This window comes from Phycodurus eques, chromosome 1, assembly GCF_024500275.1.
Source record: "Phycodurus eques isolate BA_2022a chromosome 1, UOR_Pequ_1.1, whole genome shotgun sequence".
Classification (NCBI taxonomy): Eukaryota; Metazoa; Chordata; class Actinopteri; order Syngnathiformes; family Syngnathidae; genus Phycodurus; species Phycodurus eques.
The window spans coordinates 39,048,123-39,072,693 of NC_084525.1; positions in this window are offsets into that span (position 1 = coordinate 39,048,123).

Consider the following 24,571-nt stretch of genomic DNA (forward strand, 5'->3'; position numbering starts at 1 on the left):
AACGTCAGGTGTCACAGTGCGGGGTGTGAATACTTGTGTCCTGCATGTAATTCATCCTGTATATGCGTGGTCATTATGGAGTATACACTGTCAATCAATGAGAGGGAAAAATGAATCCAATCAGTATAGCAAAAGGCCCCAAAGCAACAAATGGGACGGCTTTCTTGCACCTAACTGTGCAAAGTAATCTCAACGCCTAGATCAAATGGCTGGAGAAAATACAATACCTTCCTTACAACTTCCTGCTGTGAATACAATTTTCATTCAACACAGATTAGTCAGAGCAGACACCTAACATCATAAATGAGCTACATAAGTATGACAACGCATAGGGGCTGTCGACATTCTGATCTTTAAGGATCACTGTCTGATGCCTGCCTATGTTGATGTTGGTGGCATACACATGTATTCTTCGTGTCTGTAACCGTTAGTGCATTAGTCAACTATGCACACAAGTGTGACTTCCGAAATCAGTGTGGAATGAAACTTGTATGCGTTAAAACTAATTTTAATAAAAAGTTCGCCTCTAACCTTCCAAAGTTTGGGTTTCGGTCAAACCAGAGTTGAATACATAAAGATGAGCTGGACAATACTTCTGACAACTCTGCCCTCTCTTGAGTCTCACTTCCCTTATGTTTCTATATATATTTCATTATTTTATAATCAGAGCTGCACCTGCCACCTTACCCTTTAGTAGACATCAACCACCCACTGCTTCTTTCTGGGGTGGATGTAGAAAGGCCCTTTTTGCATAAACCGAATAACTCTGATGTATTGTTTGCTCTGAAGTATGATTTGCTCTTGTAAATTGGGCAGCCGTGGCCCAATGGTTAAGATCATCGCCTGCCACCGTGGGGGACCTAGGTTCAAGACCCTGACTGGACCATTTGCCAACATCCCCCAGACTCACGGCTGTGGTGTCATTGAGCAAGACACTGATACTCCGAAATGCTCACCGGGTGCTTCAGCTGCCCCCTGCTCCAATGTGTTCCACTAACAGGTGTATGTGTTCACTGTGGTTAAATCCAGAGAACAAATTTCGTGACAAAAAAAAAGATGATTCTTCTTCTAAAAGTGATACATGCAACTAATGTGGTTTAAAGCTAAAAAAAAAAAAAGATTTTTAAACAAATAAAATTTTAATTTTTTTTTAAAAAAGTTATGAACACTGGTTTAATTATCTTGTTGTGGCTGTACAGGTGATTCTCAATGAGCTAAATCAGAGGTGCAGCCAGCGATTTGGTGCCCCGTGAAAAGAAAATCAAACCTTTTTCCCCTCAATGTCAATGCATTAAATTAAACATAATTTTTTCAATGTCTTTGCAACAAGCGCCCACATTAGCAGTGGCAGGAGGGAGTTGAAAGTAGTTTCATAGAATGAGGGCGGGATGGTGGGGTAGAGTGTGGTTTAGCCATCCATTTTCCATACCGCATATCCTCCCACATTCCAAAAACATGCATGGTAGGTTGATTGAAGACTCTAAATTGTCCGTAGGTGTGAATGTAAGCGTGAATACATGTTTGTTTATACAGTATGTGCCCTGCAAACGTGTAGATATCCTAAACAACAGGATTTAATTTCAGTCAGCAAAAGTCAATCATTGTCAGCAGTCATCACCCTCCTATCCCCACCCACACTAACGGATTCTTAAGGGGGAAGGCAGAAATGTTCAAGGATCATCATGTGATGTTTATTTTTTAATTTTTTAAATTTTATTATTGATTATCAGGCGGCACGGTGGACGACTGGTTAGAGCGTCAGCCTCACAGTTCTAAAGACCCAGGTTCAATCCCCTGTCTCGCCTGTGTGGAGTTTGCATGTTCTCCCCGTGCCTGCATGGGTTTTCTCCGGGCACTCCGGTTTCCTCCCACATCCCAAAAACATGCATTAATTGGAGACTCTAAATTGTCCGTAGTTGTGACTGAATGCGAATGGTTGTTTGTTTGTATGTGCCCTGCGATTGGTTTGCAACCAGTTCAGGATGTACCCTGCCTCCTGCCCGATGATAGCTGGGATAGGCTCCAGCACGCCCGCGACCCTTGTGAGGAGAAGCGGCTCAGAAGATGGATGGATGGATGGATTATTTATTATCATTATTTGGCCACAAAGTTAGCGATTGCTGCACTGCATCTTTCACTACTTAACATTGCTTAAAACACTCTAACAACACACTGCTCCTGGCTGTTATTAACAGAGCATTTATAAATTTACGTGTGTCGCTATTCACTTGTCATTGAAGCACACAGTCGAACAAACTTATAAATCCTGTACACAAACTATTTTCCACCAACTGCATTGCAAGCTTCGCTGCTCCAGCTGCCGTGACGTTACCACCCATGCACAAATTACACGAACCTGATCACTCAAACACAAATGATCACAAAACAAAAAAATTAACACAAAAGTAAAAAAATGCTTAAGATACCTAAATGTAATAGAGTACCTTTATAGGCACCTTCATAGTAACTTTAGTTTTATAGTCTCACTGAAGACTGCTGTAGATTAGAGAGACACACACAGCACGAAGCAGAGGAGACAAACTTGAGGAAGCTTGCGCAGATTTGATTTGAGGGGGCACAGCGTTTGTTTTTTTTAGGGAGCCGTCGCCCGTTTTACCCCAGCGTAAAGCCGGCCCTGGTGCAAGGTATGCTGACGTCTTACATGATTTGCTAAGGTCTTGCGTAATGTCATATGTGACTACAGGTTTTTGTGCAACTTTAGAGGTCTATTTTCCCCTATGGTTTTGGTCAAATCCTGTCTGAATTGTGCAACTGTCAGCATTCTAGCATTTGTCTGAGGAAGCTAGCCAAATTCCAGGTACATTGGAGCCTGATGAAAATGTTTTATAGTTATTTTATTGACTCTGTCATTGCCTTTTCAATAACCTGATGGTATGAAAACCTTGCCAACAAGAACAAGAACTCCTTAGGGAGTATTGTGCGGTTGGCGGCTAAGGTAGCTCGGGTGAAATTTTGATTTCGGGATGAGATTTTTGACATCCAGGTGCTTACAAGACCCAAGTCTTTCTGTATGGATGCTACTCACCCTCTCAATCTGGAATACAAATTGCTTCCTTCTTGTCGCCATCTGGCCATCCCCCCAGCTACCAAAAACAGACTTAAGTATTCCTTTGTCGCAGAGAGAAGGAGTTGACTACTTTGCTTCCATTGTTGCTATTTGCATTTGAACCTTCAGCTTTTTATCATAATTTTTATGGTTGCGTATTAATTTTACTGTTTTATACTTTGGACTTGGAACTACTTATTGTCGCGTGTTATGCATTTTCACAACTTAGTACCTTTTGCTGCTCACATCTTGTATGTTTTATGTCATGTGTTGTCCAAATGTGTCTGCTGCAAATCAAATAACCCTTCAAGGGACATTTGATAAAGTGACTTGACTTGATTATTCAATTTAAGAGGGTTAACAGTTCTAAGAACTAAGCCAAATCAACTGCTCAGTGAAAACTATGCTAAACTGAACTGAACTGAATTGAATTGCAGCATCATTGCATCATATATCTTCTCCATCATTAAAACACGTTTTGTCACCATTTAAATTCTGCTCCAAATGTGGATATGATGTTTGGAAATTAATGTAGTCATTTCTTAATGAATGTAGGTGTTCAACATAACAAGACTGGACTGTAAATGCAATCCATATTATATGCTATAATATAATTTTGTTTTGGTTTGTTTTCATGTGTCCTGTTCATGCCTTCCCTGTCGTGATATCTTTGTCTCCAACTGGTTCTGTCAGCTCTGCCCCCTTGGTGTCAACCAATCAGCTTTCACCAGCTACTCATGTCTTGTCCAGGTGTGCCTTGTTGGTTTGTCTGTCCCTTTGTATTTAGTACTTAGTCAGTCTTTGATTACTGTCTTGTGTCATGTGTCCTGTTGCCTGTCATCTGTGGTGGTGAGTCTCTGCCCTGCGAATTGAGTAATTGTTTAATGGACTTCTTGTTATTTGTATTTTTTCACCCAGCTACCCTTCACCTTTGATTAAATTTTTTTGGGAAATAAAATACATATATATTTTTAATTCTGCACACTCCTGCCTAGCCTCACGTTTCCCTGCACTTGGATCCACCTGCTTTTGGTTCAACTCCAACAAGACGAACCCCCGAATATCCATCCATTTTCTGAGCTGCTTCTCCTCACTAGGGTCGCGGGCGTGCTGGATCCTATCCCAGCTATCATTGGGCAGGAGGCGGGGTATACCCCACATATAAATACAAACAAACAACCATTCACACTCACAGTCACACCTACATGCAATTTAGAGTCTCCAATTGATGCATGTTTTTGGGATGTGGGAGGAAACCGGAGTGCCCGGAGAAAACCCACGCAGGCACGGGGAGAACATGCAAACTCCAAACAGGCGGAGCAGGGGATTGAACCCGGGTCCTCAGAACTGTGAGGCTGACGCTCAAACCAGTTGGCCACCGAGCCGCCACCCCTGAATATCACAGATACAATCTCAATCTGAATGAAAGGTGAGACAACACGATATTTCTTGGAGGGAAAAAAAACTACTTTTTTTCTTGAAAATACACAACATACCTAAAAGGCTTGATTACCAAGTTTGTCTGAAATTACATCCTGTTTGACGTATCTACTCATGATTCCAAATCAATAACATTGAACCTCGACCTGCTCCAACAACCCATCCACATCTGATGAAACTACTTTCAAATCCTTCCTGTCAGTGATGTGGGTGATTGTTGCAAACACACTGCATAGTAAACATAGTTGTCACACTTTGCATAGATAACTGTTAAATAGAACTCCACTTTTGGAAAATACATTTGGTATTGCACATCAGGCAAGATAATTTATCTGACAAGTGGGGGAAAAAAAACCTGTCTTGTGCTAATTATAGTTACAGCCCTGCAGTAATGCTGACTTCATGAGGATTTGCATGATTAGCTGATTTATCTTGTCCTGCATTTAATAGATTTTATAAGAATTAGTTTTCTGGAACATATATCAGTGTTCCCTACCACAGTCACCACATTTATGTGCTCATCAATACTGACAAACCCCTGCAGTAAAACTGAAAAAGACCACAGGTGTGCTGTTTCAATCATTGGTTAGTTTTAACTCAACAAAACTGCAGCAACATCCATATACTGGAGCTCCAGTCAGCTCTAAATGCCTAATTTTACCTCGAATGACAAAGAAAAATGCTCTGTGCTGCTGTTCAGAGTGATAACGAGCAGGACAACTGCCTAGTGCCGACCCGAGGACACAAGGACCTTTAAGTTTATCCACCTTCAAAAAGTAACAGGGGCATATTTAATGACAGAGTTTTTCCTCTTGCAACACAATAACACAATGACATCCTGCGACATGGCAGAGCCTGCTGAGCCATTACTTTGGCTTTTTTTGTATAATCAGAGTGCCAAGTCCAAGGGCATGAAAACTTTGGCTTTCAGTTTGAGTGCATTATTTCCCCCACCCTAGATCAAAAGGCTCAGTTTTTGGACATGCATCACTGTTACGGCTCGGTACTTTTCATCTAAAGCTCTCAGAAACTGTGATTTAATACACTGTTTGACCTGTAGGTCGTGTCTGTGGCTCGAGAGCAGCTATACGAACAATGCACATAAGCGGATCATTGCATCTTTTCTGGTCCAAGCATCTTATAATTGATACATTTGAGCACATTCTATTTTGAATTAAAAGTACAGTGAATGCAATACAATGCTGAGAAAGTTCTTTCGATGCCTTGATCTAGGTCTGCTGTACACTGCAGGTCTGCTTCCATCAGGTCTTTTTTTTTTTTTTTCATTTAAACATTATTATTACAGATTACGATACTATATCTGTTGTTGATCTACAAAGGGCGGGTTAGGTGTTAAAGCAGTTTAGAAATAGTAATATTAGCTTAAATATTGGCGGCACGGTGGCCGACTGGTTAGAGCGTCTACCTCACAGTTCTTAGTATAGGGGTTCAACGCCCGGCCCCGCCTGTGTGGAGTTTGCATGTTCTCCCCATGCCTGCGTGGGTTTTCTCCGGGCACTCCGGTTTCCTCCCACATCCCAAAAACATGCATGGTAGGTTAATTGACAACTCTAAATTGCCCGTAGGTGTGAATGTGAGTTTGTTTCTATGTGCCCTGCAATTGGCTGGCAACCAAGATGTATCCCGCCTCCTGCCCGATGATAGCTGGGATAGGCTCCAGCACTCCCGTGACCCTTGTGAGGAGAAGCGGCTCAGAAAATGGATGGATGGATAGCTTAATTATTCATTTTCAGCGAAATATCCCATTTTACAAACATAAAACCAGTTGGGGTCTTCAAAACACTCCTGCAGCACCTCCACTCTCTCGATACCAAACGGTCACAGTCCTTATGTTGGACGCCTGCTGTTTACAGAAAAGGTGACAGTATGGAGATTGTACCGATGTACAAATACCTGGGTCTGCAACTGGATGAGAGGCTGGACTCTCATACCAACACTAACACTGTATGCAGGAAAGGACCACCTGTACTTCTGAGGAAGTACAGCATCTTTGTTCCTTCCTGTAACAGCTGAGTAAAGAGGCTACAAATGTTCTCCTAGTCCGCGGTGGAGTGTAATTGGGTACTGTGAGTGGAGCTTCTCGTTTAGACAAACTGAGGAGGAAGGCAGGCTCTGTCGTGGGCAGAGAGTTCGACAGCGTGACATCTGTGGCAGAAAGGAAGACGCTGAAGAAGCTTCTGTGCTTAATGGACACTCCACTGACAGACTCCATGCCATGCAGCTTTTTAAATGTCCACCCTGGGAGGAAAATGCTAATAATTATCCCTCAAGTATGTACTATCATTAACATTTTAACTAACATTTTGTACATTGATCACCATGCACCTTAATATTAAAAGGACTTGTATAGATCCATCCATCCAACAATTTTCAACACCGCTTATCCTGGTTAGGGTCGCGGGACGCTGGAGCCTATCCCAGCTGACTTCGGGCGAAAGGCGGACTACACCCTTAACTGGTCGCCAGTCAGTCACAGGGCACATATAGACACAGACAACCATTCGCACTCACATTCACAACGTCACTGAGTGGGAACTGAACCCACGCTGCCTGCACCAAAGTCAGGCAAGTGTACCACAACACCATCAGTGACTACTTGTATAGATGCCATGTTTAATATTTTTTTCCCCTAGTTTTTAATTTTAGTAAGGAATGCCTGATTTACCTTGTGCTGCTCGTACTGTTAAGACTACTGGAACAGTGCATTTCCCTTCTATCTCATCTATCTATCATCTTCCACCAGCAGCCTGTTGGTAGTCTCAAGGTATATGAAGTTGTGGTCATATTCCCCAGAGGAGGGAGAAAAGAAGAGCCTGTGCTTCCTTAACATTGGCATACAGGAGGTCTAAAGTTTGATTCTGTCTTGTTGCACAGTCTAGATGTTGTTGGGAAAAGAGAGAGAGGAACATGACTGGCCAGTATGAGGGTGCCAGAGTGCTGAAATTGTAATCGCATGATCACAGTGGGCATGACGTCACTAGCGTTGGCTTTAACCACTGATTTCTGAATGTGTGCTACACTAACATTGTATAAAAAAAAATAATGAAGGTTAATGTAATTTGGCGGCACGGTGAACGACTGGTTTGCACACCTGCCTCACAGTTCTGAGGACCGGGGTTCAAATCCTGGCCTCGCCTGTGGAGTGGGCATGTTCTCCCCGTGCCTGCGTGGTTTTCTCTGTGCACTCCGGTTTCCTCCCACATTCCAAAAACATGCGTGGTAGATTGATTGAAGACTCTAAATTGCCCAAAGGTGTGAATGTGAGTGTGAATGGTTGTTTCTATGTGCCCTGCGATTGTCTGGCGACTAGTTCGGGGTGTACCCCGCCTCGTACTCGAAGAAAGCTGGGATAGGCTCCAGCACGCCCGCGACCCCAGTGAGGATAAGCGGGACAGAAAATGGATGGATAATGTAATTGCAGCAATGCTACTGCATCACCCGCAAATACTCCTTTCCGGCTCTACTAGAGGCTCATTGATATTAGCAACATTGTAAATTACACTACATTACAACATATCCATCAACAGTGGTCAGAAAACCAGTCGATATCTGATGTGACGACCATTTTTTTGCCTCATGCAGTGTAACGTGTCTCTCTCGCATAGAGTTGCTAAGTTTGTTGATTTGTGGCCTGTGAAATGTTGGTCCACTCCCCTTCAAAGGATTTGCGAAGTTGCTGTATATTAACAGGAACTGGAATGCGCTGTTGTATAAGCCGATCCAGAGAATCCCAAGAATGCTGGATGGGTGACATGTCAAGTGAGTATACTTATCATATAAGACCTGGGATGTTTTCAGTTTCCAGGAATTGTGTTCAAATCTTTGCAACATGGGACCATGCATTATCATGCTGCAACATGAGGTGATGGTCGTGGATGAATGGCACAGCAATGAGCATCAGGGTTTCGTTATGGTATCACTGTGCGTTCAAAAAGCTATCAATAAAATGTATTTGTGCTTGTTTTCCATAATGCTGCATATGCCTGTTTATACCATAATCCCATCGCCACCATGGACCACTGGATCAACAACATTGACATCAGTAAACCACTCACCCACACGACACTGGAAGAAGCAGATGAGGAGGTCCTGGGCTGGTGTGGTTACAAGTGGTCTGCGGTTATGAGGCCGGTTGAATGTACTGCCAAATTGGACTGGAACGCCTTAGGACACGGCTTATGCAGAGATGTGAAAAGTACTGATATTCAGTGCTTTAAGTAAAAGTACTGATACAACTCTGGTAAAAGTACTTGAAGGCACTCCCTTAAGTAAATGTAAAAAAGTAAAAAAAAAAAAAAAAAAGAAATTTTGTCCAATAATAAAATGCATACTGTACAGCAAAATTTTTGAATCTATCCAGATGAACGGCATGCTTTGTCTGGAGGCAACATTGGACAAAACAAACACAAATAAAAACAGGCTTGAATGAAAAGACGGGCATTTATTTGTACAGATGAAATAGTGATACACTTCAGAAGCATATTGCTGCCCCACCAGGAAAAAATGTAATAATTCACTATCTGGTGAGAACATGATACACTTTGCATTTTAACATGATAGGTTATCACATAAACCTGATAAATTTGACTCCCGCTTTCGGTTATACAAAACAAAGTGATCGGGTTAAATTTGAATAGATTTAAACTATTTGGCCTTATTTTTTATATGGTATTAAAGAAGATCAGTATAGTTAAACTAGTAACTTTGATTTACAGTGTAAGACACAAAACACACGTACCTTCGTAGGGCTCAGCCAGTGACCTGAACCAGAAGTGCTTTGTTTTGTTGAGCTGCATGCAAAAGTGAAGCTCATCACTTTATAACTTGATGACTTGTTATGTTAAACGTGAAACTTATCACGTTAAAATGAGAAGCGTATCACGTTAAAACGTGAAACTTATGTTAAATCGTAAAATCTATCACGTTGAAACTGAATTTCACATTTGCGGGTAGCCACGTTAAAACGGCATGATTTTTTTTTTTTTTATTCCAAAAACAAGGATTTTCCTGAAATGTATGTAGTCACGTGACAGCACAACCCATGGTCGGCTGAAAGTTTCAACACCATCATAGGGATCTCATTGTTCAAAGGTATCATTCAACAGAGGGGTACAAAAAAGTGTCCAAAGCATTAACTATACCATGGAGCACAGTGACCTCATTAAATGGAGAAAATATGCACAAGAGTGAGATTAACAAGAACTGGATGTTCCTTCAAAATTTATGAAAAGATGAGAAGGAAGAAAACTGGTTAGGGAGGCTGCCAAAAAGGTCCACTTTAAAATTAAAGGAGCTGCAACAATCTCTGGCAAATATTGACTATTACGGAACATACACGTGACAACAATCTCCCATTTTCTTCATGCAGTACTCTATCTCTTGCCTTTGGGTTAGGGTGGCAAGACGGAAGCCTTATCTTGTGAAGAAAAACATCCAAGTCTGGCTACATTTTGCAAAAACAGATGTTAAAACTTCCAAACACATGGGGAAAATAATAATAATAATTCATTCATTCATTAATTGTATTTATAGACACCTTTCAGGGCACTCAAGGTCACATTTTTAAAAGAAACCAAGCAATATAATAAAAATAATAGAACATAAAACAGCAAATAAAATGGCAAATGATATGGGAAATGTTAAAGTGAATAGGCAGTTCAGAATAGGTGTGTCTTGAGTTTGAATTTAAAGAGGGTGACTGAGTCTGAGTTTCGGAGGTCAGGGCGTAGTGAGTTCCAAAGATAGGGGGGGGGGGGCAGAGCGGTTTAAGGCCTACCACTACCTTACAGTCGGTAACCTCCTTCAGATTAGATCGTCTGCACAAAATGTAATCCACCTGCGTGCTTCTACCTCCGCTCTTGTAGGTCACCCTATCTTCCTGCCTCTTCTGGAAAAAAGTGTTCGCTACAGCCATTTGCATCCTTGTTGCAAAGTCTACCACCATCTGTCCCTCCAAGTTCCTTTCCTGGATGCCGTACTTACCCATTACTTCTTCATCACCCCTGTTTCCTTCACCAACATGTCCATTACAATCTGCACCAATCACGACTCTCTCTCTGTCTGGGATGCTCAGAACTACTTCGTCTAGCTCCTTCCAGAATTTCTCTTTTCTCTTCTCTAGGTCACATCCTACCTGTGGGGCATAGCCACTAATCACATTATACATAACACCTTCAATTTCAAGTTTCACCCTCATCACTCGATCTAATACTCGTTTCACCTCCAAGACATTCTTAGCTAACTCTTCCTTTAAAATAACGCCAACTCCATTTCTTTTCCCATCTACACCATGGTAAAATAATTTAACCCTGCCCCTAAACTTCTAGCCTTACTGCCTTTCCACCTACTGTCCTGGACACACAATATATCAACCTTTCTCCTAATTATGTCAACCAACTCCCGAGGTATTCCTGTCATTCAAAGTCCCCACATTCAGTTATAGGCTCTGTGCTTTCCTCTTCTCTTTCTGCCTAAGAACCCGCTTTCCACCTCTCCTTCGTCTTCGACCGACAGTAGCTGAATTTCCAGCAGCTTAAGCAATTTCCCTGCAGCTTAACGGTGCCGGGGAAGGCACCGTTAACCCGGGCCACGACCGATCCAGTATGGAATTCCTTGGATGAACGCTCATATTTGTTTGGCAAAGTTTTAAGCCTGACGCAACCATCTGCATTTATCTGGGCTTGGGACCGGCCTACAGTTTGCACTGGCTTGTGCCCCCCATAGGGCTACATTTTATTTATGTATATATATAGATATATATATATATCTATATATATATATATCTATATATATATATATATATATATATATATATATATATATATATATATATATATATATATATATATAGATATATATATATCCATCCATCAATTTTCTGAGCCACTTCTCCTCACTAGGGTCTGGAGCCTATTATATATATCCATCCATTTTCTGAGCCGCTTCTCCTCACTAGGTCGCGGGCGTGCTGGAGCCTATCCCAGCTGTCATTGGGCAGGAGGCGGGGTACACCCTGAACTGGTTGCCAGACAATCGCAGTTATATATAACTAGGGTCACGGACCTTTTATAGGGACTTTTTATAGGGTCACGGACAGGAAGCCCGTGACCCTAGTGAGGCTAAGCGGAACAGAAAATGGATGGATGGATGGTTATTTCTGAACACAGCCAAATTGTTATTTCTAAGAGGGTGTGTACACTTGTGCAACCGCATTATCTCATTTGTTTGTTTTTATTTCCCTTCTCCAAAAGTTTTCTTTTTCAGTAGACTTGTACAGGTTATAGGTCACATAAATGGCGGTAAAAGGTTTGCAATGATTCATCTTGGTCTCATTTTTTTACATCAAAATCCTGGCATTTAAATGGGGGTGTGTAGACTTTTTATATCCACTGTATTTGATATCACTGGGTTTACATTCACTGACCACAAGAAACAACATGCACATAAATAACTACACAGGGGTCAATACTGGGCCGCAACAACACAGAAGTTAACAATACAAAATAATACAAATATTTAAAGTTGTATACTGGTTAGGTTGCCTAGACTGACTACACAGGCTGTTTTAAATTCAGAAAACCTCTACAATTAATTTTATGACTGATCCATCTCTACACTACCAACTTTAATTGCTATGCTATTGCTGTATTTGGGATTTAGAGCAAATATTTTTTTGTGTGTTCTGTATACATTATTGATCAGCGTACTTCAGTGACAGCAGGCTCACTTTGACAGGGTGGATCCCAAATGTCTCTTTGCGCTGCAGGCAATCAGTCAGTCAGTCAAAAATCTATATAATATTATTCAAAGGGATTCCTATTTTTTAACACTACACAGAGAAGCAGAACACACATATGCACGTGTGCAAGGAGAGATCAAAGTAATGGGACGTGCAAACTGTGACTGTTCCTGTGATTTGAGACATAGGGGGCTTGGAGCGTTCCCCAAGGGCATCATGATAGTCGTTAGTAGTGGCGAGGGTACTGAAGTGAGTGTACTGAAGCCCACCCAAAAGCTGCCTTAGCCCTCCCTATGCATTAGTCCTCAAGTAAAATAATAATAATAATAATAATAATTATTATTATTATTATTATTTTATTATTATTTTTTCTTTTTACAAAAAATGTTCTGTGGTGATAGCAGAGCACACGCTTTGGCAATGACAAAAAAAAGAAAAACTAAACCTCGCGAAAATTGGATGGAGCAATGTCTAATCGAAATGACTTGTTCAATTACTGTATATACTTGTGTACTGTATACTGAGTATTTTCAAAAGTATTCTCTAGTCAGGTCATGTATTCTAATCAGTCAGGTCAAACCAACATTACAACATGATAGAAATAATGGGTGCTAATTTACTGTAATTAAATTACTTCATTGTAATTAAATTATTTCACACACACCGAAACATTAGAGCATGATTCGACAGAACGCCAGCATCTTTACGTACAACCGTTAGTGCTAGCACTAGCTTGCTAGGTTACATAACGTTTTGTGACCTGCTTGCAAGCCGTATCGTATTAAAAGTATGTGAACATACCTCAAGTAATCCTTACATGAAGGTCCTCTCCCGAGCACCAGTGATCACTACCACACGTTTTCCCCCATTTTGTTCTTATAATACAGGCAGCGCGAGCCATTGTTTTTGTCGTCGCCATGGTAACGAGTGCATCCGGTCACGTTTGAGTTGACACGATAAAGCCCAGTGATCATAAAAGACGGGATGTGGTGGTATTGTGATGATTTTATTGCAGTAGTCTGACATAGTACCATTGTGAAAGGCCAAATTTGTCTTGTTGTCTGATCCAGGCATTACGTCTTGTCTGTCTCAGACGTGTTGTCTGTCCCACACTGTTGACATGTTTTTCTTTTTTAAATAACTTTATTGGTGATCAGATATTTACAGTACTACGTCAAAAGACTTGCGACTAGGCTAAAAATAAACTAGATTTTGGATTCAAATATACTGTACACGATGGCGACGCGGAGTAAATGTATTTTGCGGAGTCATTGATCGGCTTGCGAGTTATGACATTAAAGCCGATCGGCCAATCAGCATAAAATGCTAATTATCGGTCGATACTGATCAAGTCCATCAGATTGGTGTAAAGTCTAGTGTTAACACTAATCACCAGGTAATGCTTTATTTACAACCCTGACACAATCTATAAAAAATGACAGTTGACCACACAGCGATGCTACAATGCCTCCTCTTGAATTGCTCTATGTTTTGTGTCAGCACTGACTCGGCAGGGGCTTGTAATGGTGCGTACTGTGTAGCTATTAGCTAATAAGCTAATTAACCACTTGGCGCTATCGCTAGCTAGTTGAATTGCAGAGTTTTTGCCCAGTGTATCTGATACTATAGGAAATGTCTCCGTGAAGTACCTCATGCCAAGATAGGCCATGTTCATACGTGGTGTTTTTAAATGTTAATTTATTTTAAAAAAAAAAAGTTGACATGCCCTGCAAAAACTTTAAATCTTACCAAGAATATTTTATTCAAAACTGTTGGATTTATCTCACCAAACATTATTATGAATAAACACAAAAGGAATGAAGACGTTGGTCATTTTACTCATGAGGAGGGCGCATGGGAGATTGTTCAGGTTACAGCCTCTCAACACGCTCTAAACAATCTCCCCCGTCGCTCCTACATTTATTTGAAAATAGGAGAGTTCTACAAGACATAATATTCTAAGCATTAAGACACAACACAAAACATAGGACCAGCCGACACCTGTCCCGTCCCCGACCACATCCGATCACGTCCCTGGTCAAGGCGCCCCTTCCATCAAATGCTTGCTGAGTCATCCTTCTTGAAGGCGAGACATCCTTTCTATCTAAATATTGTCCATAATACTAATGCAAGGCTACTAATGCAAAATACTAATGCAAGCTAAGCAAATAAATGATAACTACTAAGATATATCTAACATTTCCCTCCTGTTTATCATGTATTTGCACAAATTCTCATATCATCTTACAGTCACTTCATTTCGATTTTTAACTGTAGAATCATTTTTATGAAACAAATACATTTACACCCAGAGTAGATTTGTCATACATGAATGTTATAGTTTAAACATCGTAATCATCTGGATCAGGAAACAAATCAGTTAAAGCATAATCATCATCATCATCATTATCATCATCATTATCTTTATTATCAAACAGTAATGGATACATCAGCTCCATACGGTTCTCCATGGGGGTTATGGCTGTGGTGATTAATCTACTGATTAAAGCTCGAATGCATGGGATACAACAACATCCACAAAATGTCAGAATGGCTGCAAAAACAGCAATTGATATCAATATTGGTGAAATTAGGGTTTTATATTTACCAAAAACGTCCATCCAGCTGTCCCACAAAGAAGTGTCTACCCCAGAGTGGCTCTTCATCTTGTGATTGAGGGTCCGTAGACCATCGATGGCTCTGGTCAAGCTTCCATCCGCAGCAGTATTGTTTGGAATGTATGTACAACATTGTTCTCCAAACATACCACAAACACCTCCCTCTCTTGCGAGGAGCATGTCGACAGCTATGCGATTCTGGAACGTCATTAAAGAGGTAGCCTTGAGCTGCTCATGTACAGCTTCCAACCCACTCTGAGTCCAATTTCCTAATCTCTGTACATTGAAGTGGATGTAGTTTATCCTATCAACATTTTTATTAATCGTACACCACCAGCATATGAAAGAAAAATTAGATGCATCACGTAAAAAATAAAAAAAAAATAAAAAATAAAAAAAACTGCCAGTGGCATATAAAACCGCCGACTTATTTCAAGTAAATGTTTGAAGAAAGAAAATTGTCTAAAAATAAGGTGATGAGTCTTACTTTTTTAAGATTTGGAGTTTTTGCAGAGTGGGTGTTTATTTTCAGTTTAAAAAAAAAAAAACCTAGGAGTATCAGGTCCTTTTCATTGCCATAACTACATGTGCTAAATCTAGTTAAATGCTAGTTTACGACAGGACGCCTTATAAAACACTGTTTTCAAATGTCTGCTTTTCAATAAATGGACATACGCTATTTTTTTTCAGTCAACCAGGTGCAGGTGAGAGACTTAAAAAAAAAAAAAAAAAAAAACATTGCATGATAATGAGTTTGTCTTTGTTTCTTTTGTGTAGTTGTTATAGTGTATATAGTAAATTTCCAACAGGGTTGTCTATTACTCAAATCAAAGGGTGACATTATAAACAACTTATTTCTTCTTTAATAGAGCAAGAGACTAGCTAAAATGTTTTTAATATTCCTTTCCTCTGTGATGAAACACTCATTGTATTCATACTGTTACAAAAGGTCTGTGCTTTTCTGACAATAAACCAGACTCTTATACTGTATTGAATAAATAAATATACTACTATTAATACTAATAATAATACTGGCGAGGCTAGCCCTATTTTGGGTCGTCCACCAAATTGTCTTTTTCATGGTCTAAAAAGTTCAATCGAATTTAAGAAGGGTACTTTCCAAAATTAGCTCATGGGCTCAGCCCACCCAAAGTACTCGACCTTGACACACCCCTGGTCATCAGCTAGTTGCAATTTTTTTTTTTATTTTGACTTATAGTTATACCTATCTGGTTTTTATCCACATTTGGTAGAGACCTGGTTCCTATCTGAGGGTATTCAATGCCGTGTGTTTTTTTTTCTTGAGGTTATAATGACCCACATCCAAATTGTGCCATTTCAACCATGCAGTGTAAATCCAGCAATAGTGATTTAAGTGGTTAAACTCAATTCCTTTATCAGCACCTCCTCATGAAAATCTAATGGGTTGTTCATTGGCCCACAGAATTTACTTGGTTTGATTATGTCAGAAGTGACTGCTGTGAAAAGTGTCCAATCAAAATATATTTATAGTAACCGGTCAGCCAAGGTTCTAATTATGCTGTGCCATACATAGGCGTGATCAGATTTGTCATTGCTCTATCATTGTAAAGGTTAATGGTACAAGGCTAGAAATGACAAACATTAACACAAATGCTAATGTAAGAGTATGCATCACTGGACACTAAAGCATTATACTACACACCATCTCAACAAAGTTACTGATGGCCTTCTGCAGGGCACTGTATGTTAGTGTGGGACGTCTTGTCCTGTCCCACACTTAAAATGTGTCATAATGCTCTGTTGAAGGCTTCTTGAGCTGGGCTGTTTCTAAAGGCAAACACGCCTGAAATGGAGCACAGTTAAAGTGGACCAAAATGAAAGGGGCTCAAATTGTAGCCTAGATATTTAGAGCACAGCACAGCAGCATTGAATATAATTACCCAAAAAGAAGCTCAATGGTTTGTTTCAACAGCATATCATTTTGGAAACAACATCGTGTGGCCTCAAAAGATAAAATGTAGCCATTTTCTTTCATGCCCTTATTGAATGGCATTTATATTTTAGGAAAAACACCATTAAAGATGAATTATAACCCCTGCACCCTCTGGCTCAATGTAGTGAGTGGGTGTGCAGGTTTGGCTGGTGAGTGGATGCTTGCTACCTAATTAGGGCATATATAAATAGACTTAACATAGTGATGGTCTGACTTGCTCTGAAAGTTCATCAAGGGCCAATCCAAAATTCAACATTTAAATGCAAGCTTTATTTACATTTACATTTCCATGCTGTTTTGCGCCACTGTACAGTATCTACAGTGTTCCACATGTACTGTCACATTTTAGCGTAAGGATTAATGCACGGAGTCTCGCAGTATAGTAATAACAATAATGTTATTTTCTTCATAATAATAATTGTTCTATTTTACCAGTAATAATAATCATTAAAATCAAGTTAATCCCCCTAAAAATCACCAGGAGAACATCAGCATAGGATGCCGACTGGCTGCACCACCTTTAACGACTGACCAGGTGAATCACAGCCAATTCACCACCCAAGGAGGGGGGTTTCTGAAGATACACTGGTGGTGTGGCTAGATTTAGTGGTAAATTATGAAATCTATCTAATTGTAATGTTTATAAACAAGGTATCTGATATCTTTTTCTGTGATTAATTGGTAGAGTTTTGTTCTTTAAGAAGCGGGCATTGTCCAGCAAAAAAGAGGCCAGTGTAAATCATTGTTGGTCACTCATTGGCAGAGCAGGTGTAGGCCTATATATAGCATATATATTCTTTGAATAAATATAGTGTGTGTGTGTGTGTGTGTGTGTCTGTGCGTGTTTGGGTGTGTGCTGTGTTCATGCGCCACATTCAGCCGGTGGAGCCGGGACAGTCCTCTAATGAGGAAAACGCGTTAACTACCATGAAATTCAAAATATTGGGACGGTCATTCTGATATTTTCAGAGGTTGTAGTGGGCATAGGTGTCCACATTAATTTTAGTGACGGTTGCTCGCAGCAAGTGTATATATAAGTGGAAAACTCTTAACGTCCATAAAATCCAAAATATGATCATTCAGATATTTTCAGAGGTTGAAATGGGCATAAGTAGAGATATCCACACAAATTTGGGTGGCAATTGAGTACATTTTTTGCAGTTTATATGTATTATATATTCATATATGTTTCAGTGACACGGCACAAACTTTTACATAGTATGCAGTATTCCTATATATTGTGTGCCCCTCGCTCGAGTAGCGTTATAACACGCCGCGCACACACAGTCTTTGCCGTGTGTCTGTTGGCTTGTCATATAGGCAAACGTACAGACGACAGTACTGAAAAGTACTGTGTGGGTCACTGCGGCACCGTGGCGGCTGTGAGATTTTGTTCTCTTGCTGGCCGTTGAGGTCCCGATGGCTGTCGGAAAAATACTTGGCACTGCAGCTGGTTTCAGCTTCTTCCTCCGTTTCCAATGCTTTCTGCTAAGTCTTTCTCAAAACACGCCGGTTCGAAGTGATCAGCACAGAGTTTGGAATGCTTGCTCAGTACCCACAGCTGACCACGTTTCTTCCCCTGTCGATTGACTTTCCCACTGGTCAGGTATTCCCTTTTCACTTGGAAAGCCCCCCAGAAAAACTCTTGCCACTGCTGACCATTTGTCCAACCAAATGCCACACAATAAACCATCATGACATCGACAAATCATACGACAACAAATATACAAGGACGGGAACAACAGCATGGAACAATAGCACACAACGCCGAATGAATAGCCTGTTTGGCTCGCGTGACACCACAGTGCTGGATAGAGCCGAAGACTGGAAGGCGCTGGATGCAAAAAGCAGAAGGTGCATTCTGCATCATATTTATTGATTTAACTGCTGTATATCTGCAATATAAGCACTTCGAAATGGCAGATGTGGTTTGTAAAGGGGTTCTAGAGTTATCAAGTAAGTTTTTAACAGCTTTGTCCTCTGACCTTTAAGGTTTTTCTCCATTGTGAGCATATACAGTGTAGAGGAGTTGCCAAAAGGTCTCCAATGAAATAGAACATGTTCAATTTCACCGCCAACTTGTCTTCAAGTCCAGTGAGCTGAGTCTTAATCCCATGTTCCCTGCAAATAAGTAACCGCACAACTGAGTTAATCCTGGTTTAGCCTTGTGTAGTGGAAAAGCAGCATCTTTGAGCAGGAGGACATTTAAGTCAATTCTAAATAAACTCTAAGAGCCAATGTAGAGTGACCTGAATTGGTCTTCCTTTTATTCTTTGATCTGGATAATTTTGTGCAGCAACGGAGTTTTGAATGAAGACTCTCAATAGCTGAGGTTAAATGTCAAATCAGTTTATGATTATTTAAATGTGTAGATGATTTTAACCCATCATCTTCAAACCAAAAAGTCAAAACATGTTGCTATTTCACTTGCAATGACCAAAGCAGACATCAGATTGTTCTTCAGCTAGTGCTGAGGCCGAGCTTTAAATTTTAATGATTTCTGTATTATGTTTACTATTTAATAACTATTTAATATTTGAACCTTGTTGCCTAGGATACCTGTCAAATGACATATCTGGGCAGGTTAGTGGTAGAACAACATTTTGTTGTTGTTGTTTGTTTCTTCACAGTATTCATTATCCCTGAGCAAAATAACTTCTTTTGAGCAAATTCCAATTATTTGATTATTTGAGACTGCAAAGAACAGTCACCATCACAGATGTCCACGGATAAAGAGTACAAGCTCTGGCTACGATAGACTAAACAGCTGATGTAGTAGCACAAAACTTTTGGCACAAACATATGCATAACAGGGAAAACAGCTTCTCGTGAAGGTGCAGGCATATGGCCGGGCCGTGTCTCGACAGCAAGATGCCGTGTCACCTTGCTTGCCACCTGTAGCCGTTCAGAGAGGAGGATTTAAGGTGATGTGTGTAAACATGGGTCAGCATACATATTTACCTCTATTATCTCGGAGGCCATATGCTTATCTTGTTGATCCACGCGGCATCCGACAGCGTGTCACACTCTGTCGCCGTGGCCAGGCAGGCGTAAAGAGCAACCAGAGGCAGTCAGGAGCACAAAGGACTTTAAAGAACTTGGTCGTCACCTCCAAGCCTCTACTTTCTCCTCTCTCGCTTCTACCACCGCTCTTCTTTACTGTTTTTTCCCATGCCACGCACGTCCTGACAAGAGACAGCACTTTGCATGATGTGATCGACCTCTACCTTCCCGCAGCTGCTTAAATCTGTGTTTGTGAACATGTACCTTTGTGTTGTTCCCTGTATTTAGGAGTGGCACAGTATAAGTCACCAATGAATTCAACAAAGAAGAGGAAGGCGGCATAGGAAACAAAGGACAACATTGGAGGACATCTGCCATTTTGTGTTATTTCTTCTTAGCATGCGGCTGGTTATTATGAGAAGACAAGCTTTGTTTGAGAAACCGTTTGTTACCGTATGTCTGTCCTGTTCCATCTTTGCTGGAGCACAGAAGTGATGATTCTCTCACGGAGTACAGTGTGTAACACATTACATTTACTGAGTTACATTTACTTGAGTACATTTTTTATATATAATGTACTTGTCAGAGTAATTTTGATGCAACATACATTTTACCCATACATAAGTAATTTCATTCAGAAGAAATGCTCTTGCGTCTCGCAGTCAGAAGAGACAAAACACCACTGACCACATTCAATAATGTTTACCTTACAAACTATGAAAAAAGAACAGCTACATCAATCCATCTCAGCCAGGTGTGCCTATTATGCTGTTTCACAAGTGGAAAAAAAAGAAAAATAATTTTAGACCATTTCTTGAGACTAAGTTAGCCTTAAAGCTATAATCAACAATTTCTGGCACCCCCTAATGCTACAATTCAACATTACAACAAAACCTTTGTCACTCCGATATGGACATAGGCTAAATACATTAAATGCTTGTCTGACCTCCTCCTCCTCCTTCCAACACTGCATGGTTTCTCCTTTCTCTATGGCTCAGTCAACCTGCGCGCTGTCCATATGGGCCTGCCAGTTCGTAGGAATGATTCATTTCCACTACGTCATTTTAGAGCGCCACCAAGTGATCCAGTGAGGGAATGTATGTGATAGTCACTAAATGTAAAAAAAAATAATAATATTGAAAAATATAGCAAGATGTGTCAGAAGCTGATATGCTTAATCAGCATTCTGTCATCTACTCTTGTAGTGGCTTGGGTAAAAATAAAAATACATTTTAAATTGTGGATTATAGCTTTAATTTATAATATTTTTTATAAAATTGAATCTTGTATGGCGGCACGGTGCACGACTGGTTAGCACATCTACCACAGTTCTGAGGACCCAGGTTCAAATTCAGCCTCGACTGTGTGGAGTTTGCATATTATCCCCGTGTCTGTGTGGGTTTTCTCCAGGTTTCCTCCCACATTTCTAAAAACAAAAAAAACATGCATTGTGTTTTAATTGGACACTCCAAATTCCCCGGATGTTAATGTGAGTGTGAATGGTTGTTAGTTTATGTGCCCTGCGATTGGCTTTTTACTTGAGTCATATTTTTGTGAAGAAATAATACTCTTACTGTACTTGAGTACAATTTTTGGCTACTCTACCCACCTCTGCTCAATAGGTATCCTACAGGTACAGTCCCCTCCAAAGGTATTGGAACGGCAAGGTCAATTTAAGAGTTGATTTTTAAAGACTTTTCACTATCACTATTTTCACTCATTATTGTAAAAAAAAAAAGACTTTTGAGAAAATACGTACATCTCAATAAATTACAATCATGTCAAAAGCTTAATTTAGTAGTAGTAGTTTAGTAGTTTAATTTAAAAAAGTAAAACTCATAGAGATTCACTAAACACAGTCAGAGTGAAATATTTCAAATTGTATAATTTTGATGATTATTGCTTACAGCAAATCAAAACCCCAAATTTACCATCTCTCGAAGTTACAATAATAAGTAACAAACAATAAATAATGAAAATGATTTGATGAAAGTGTTTAATTAATGTATATAATGTATGAGGACTGAAATAAATGGTCTTTCCTACCATATTCTAATTTGTTGAGATGCACTTGGAGAGAGTGGCCCAAAAATGTATACAGTCCAGATTTGATATATTGGTCATAACTTTTGATTACTGTATATACTGTGTGTAGATGCAAAGTAACGGTGCACTGTAGTGTCATTCTGAGAAGGAACCAAATGATGCTACATGCTGTACCAATCACCATAAATTCTGGTCGGCGAGGCAGAAGAGAGCCAATTATTTCTCTACTTCATGCCGATTGCTGCATGGTACTAGTTCTAAAATGTGACAAATTAGTGTTGAGAGCAGTAATGAAAGTAAGACATGTGGATAATAAGTCTCGCTTGCACCAGTGTTAATTAAACTAAATACAGCATATGGCTCAAACTTTTGTGCGTTAAAGGGCTGTTTCTGTTTTCTCTGGGAAAACTGCTGCTTACATTCTCAAACTACAGTGAGTAACGCCTTCAAAGGAGGTGGGATGTATTTGTTGACATGTCACATTTGGTTGCTTAATGAGGGCTTCCAGTCATATGTGGACTGTTTCGCACTGCAGGCTGCGGGCAGGATGTGCTCCGAGCGAATGAGGGATGGGAGAAGTGTCACAGCGGAGGAGAGGAGGAATAGGCAGGATAAAAGTGGGACAGTTTCAAGCTGCTGCGGGATGCAGGGAGCGATATTTTGAGGACAGATGAAAAAGGAGCACCAAGGGACCTTGGTTTGGGAGGTCAAGGTTTCAGGCTACGGCCTGCACGTGTAGTCCACCAAGCAGTGATAGTCTGGCTTAAAACTTACTCCACTATTAAATGAGAGTAACTGATAACCCATGGCAACGCCTCCCCCCTCTGATGGCCTCAGAAATCATATGAAGATACTAATAGCAGTCAAGACCACATGGTGAGAGGGCATATAGCGTTAGCTTGTAATTAAGAAGATATCACATACATAGTGTTCATTCTGCTTAATGATCCAACGACTTAATTGACTACCAATGAATATTTAATGAGAGCAGCTGCCACATTTGCAGTGGAAATGAACCAGTTGGAGCAGCTTTGTCTGAAAGTCAATGTGGGCGGTATCATTTGAATACTTTGACATTGTACACTGGGGGCTGGGACAGGCGTGTTATTTTAATGCTCTACTGTGTACCAACATGCATGTTATTAATACTCAAGCTAGATATGTAAAGTTGAACTTAAAGTAGCACATTTTGCTACCTCCCCAACAAAATAAGTAAATATACATGGAAAAATAAATAAATAAAACCACAAATGGACCATAGCTTGTGTCATGAGAGATGACTTGTAGCTGGAAAATGGAGGAGTGAGAGAAAAAAAACGTGAATGTCGTTTGAAAAGTAGGTTGAAAAAGTCAAAAATAGCTTCAAAGGGTATCAGACTTGAGAACAAAATCCCAAGCGTAAGCCTTCTGAGGTAAGAAGAAGAAAAAAATCCAAACTCAATGAGGGTTTCTATGATGTTAAGCATGCTTGATGGTTGCTTTAGGCAGCCTTTTTACTCATATTCTACACTGTAAATAAATAAATTGGACAGAAGGTGTTCCTGAAATTGCATTGGAATATCGTCAAAGCTTCCTTCCAGAATTAAAAAAAACATGTACATCAGCTTGAATGAAGACTCTAAATCGCCTGTAGGTCTGAACGTGAATGATAGCACTCTCTTATCTTGCTGACTTGGCGGTACCTAACATTCACAACGTGCTGGTCTTTTGATGACTATGAGAGCCAAAAGTTGGCAGGTAGAAATGTTTACACATTTACACTTTGGCAAGTACACTATACCTGTTTTACTGCCTCTTCTCCTCTCTCCTCCCCACTCCTCCCCTACTCAGAGAGGAGGGCTAGGTAGCGATGACCAAATATGATGCTGCTGCTGTTTGGGTTCTGCACTGACCAACTGGAACAATATCTGTGGTGCTTCATCTCTTTAAATGGACTCTTATCCCATCTTAATTAACATTGTAGAGCACCATACTATGTGATAAACACTGCCCACTCGACATCCATTGTAGCCTGGCCATCCTGAGAGGGAGATCTGTCTATCTGCAGTCCCTTCTCGAGGTTTCTTATTTTCTCCGCAAATGGGGTTTTAATTTTTTTCCTTGCCTGATTGGGGGGTTTGGATTAGGAGATGTCGTCAGCCTTTGTCAACTGTTGGCCTGTGAAGCCTTTTGAGACTCTTTTGTGATTAAGGAATTAGGAATTGTCTGCACGTCTGTGTTAGTACTGTAACTGACTGATGATCAGTCCAGGGTGTATCCTAGCTCTCACCTAAAGCCTGCTGATGGTTAAAAGTCAGTTCTGGTAACAAATGGATCCTGGTGTCAAATAGAAAGTGAGCATCTGTAAATTACTGCCGAGTGGCATCCTGCAAAGAAGCCACTAATGGGATGTGCAAATTGTCATCACAAAAATAGCACTGGCATGTTTAATGGGAGTCATGACATTCAAATTAGGGTGCCGACCTTTGAGAAGTTTGCATGTTCTTCCTGTGCCTGTGTGGGTTGTATCCGGGTACTCCAGTTTCCTCCCACATTCCCAAAACATGCATGGTAGGTTAACTGAAGACGTCGGTGTGATTGGTTGTTTGTCTATATGTGCCCTGTAATTGGCTGGTGACCAAATCAGGATGTACCCTCATCCAAAGTTAGCTGGGATAGGCTCC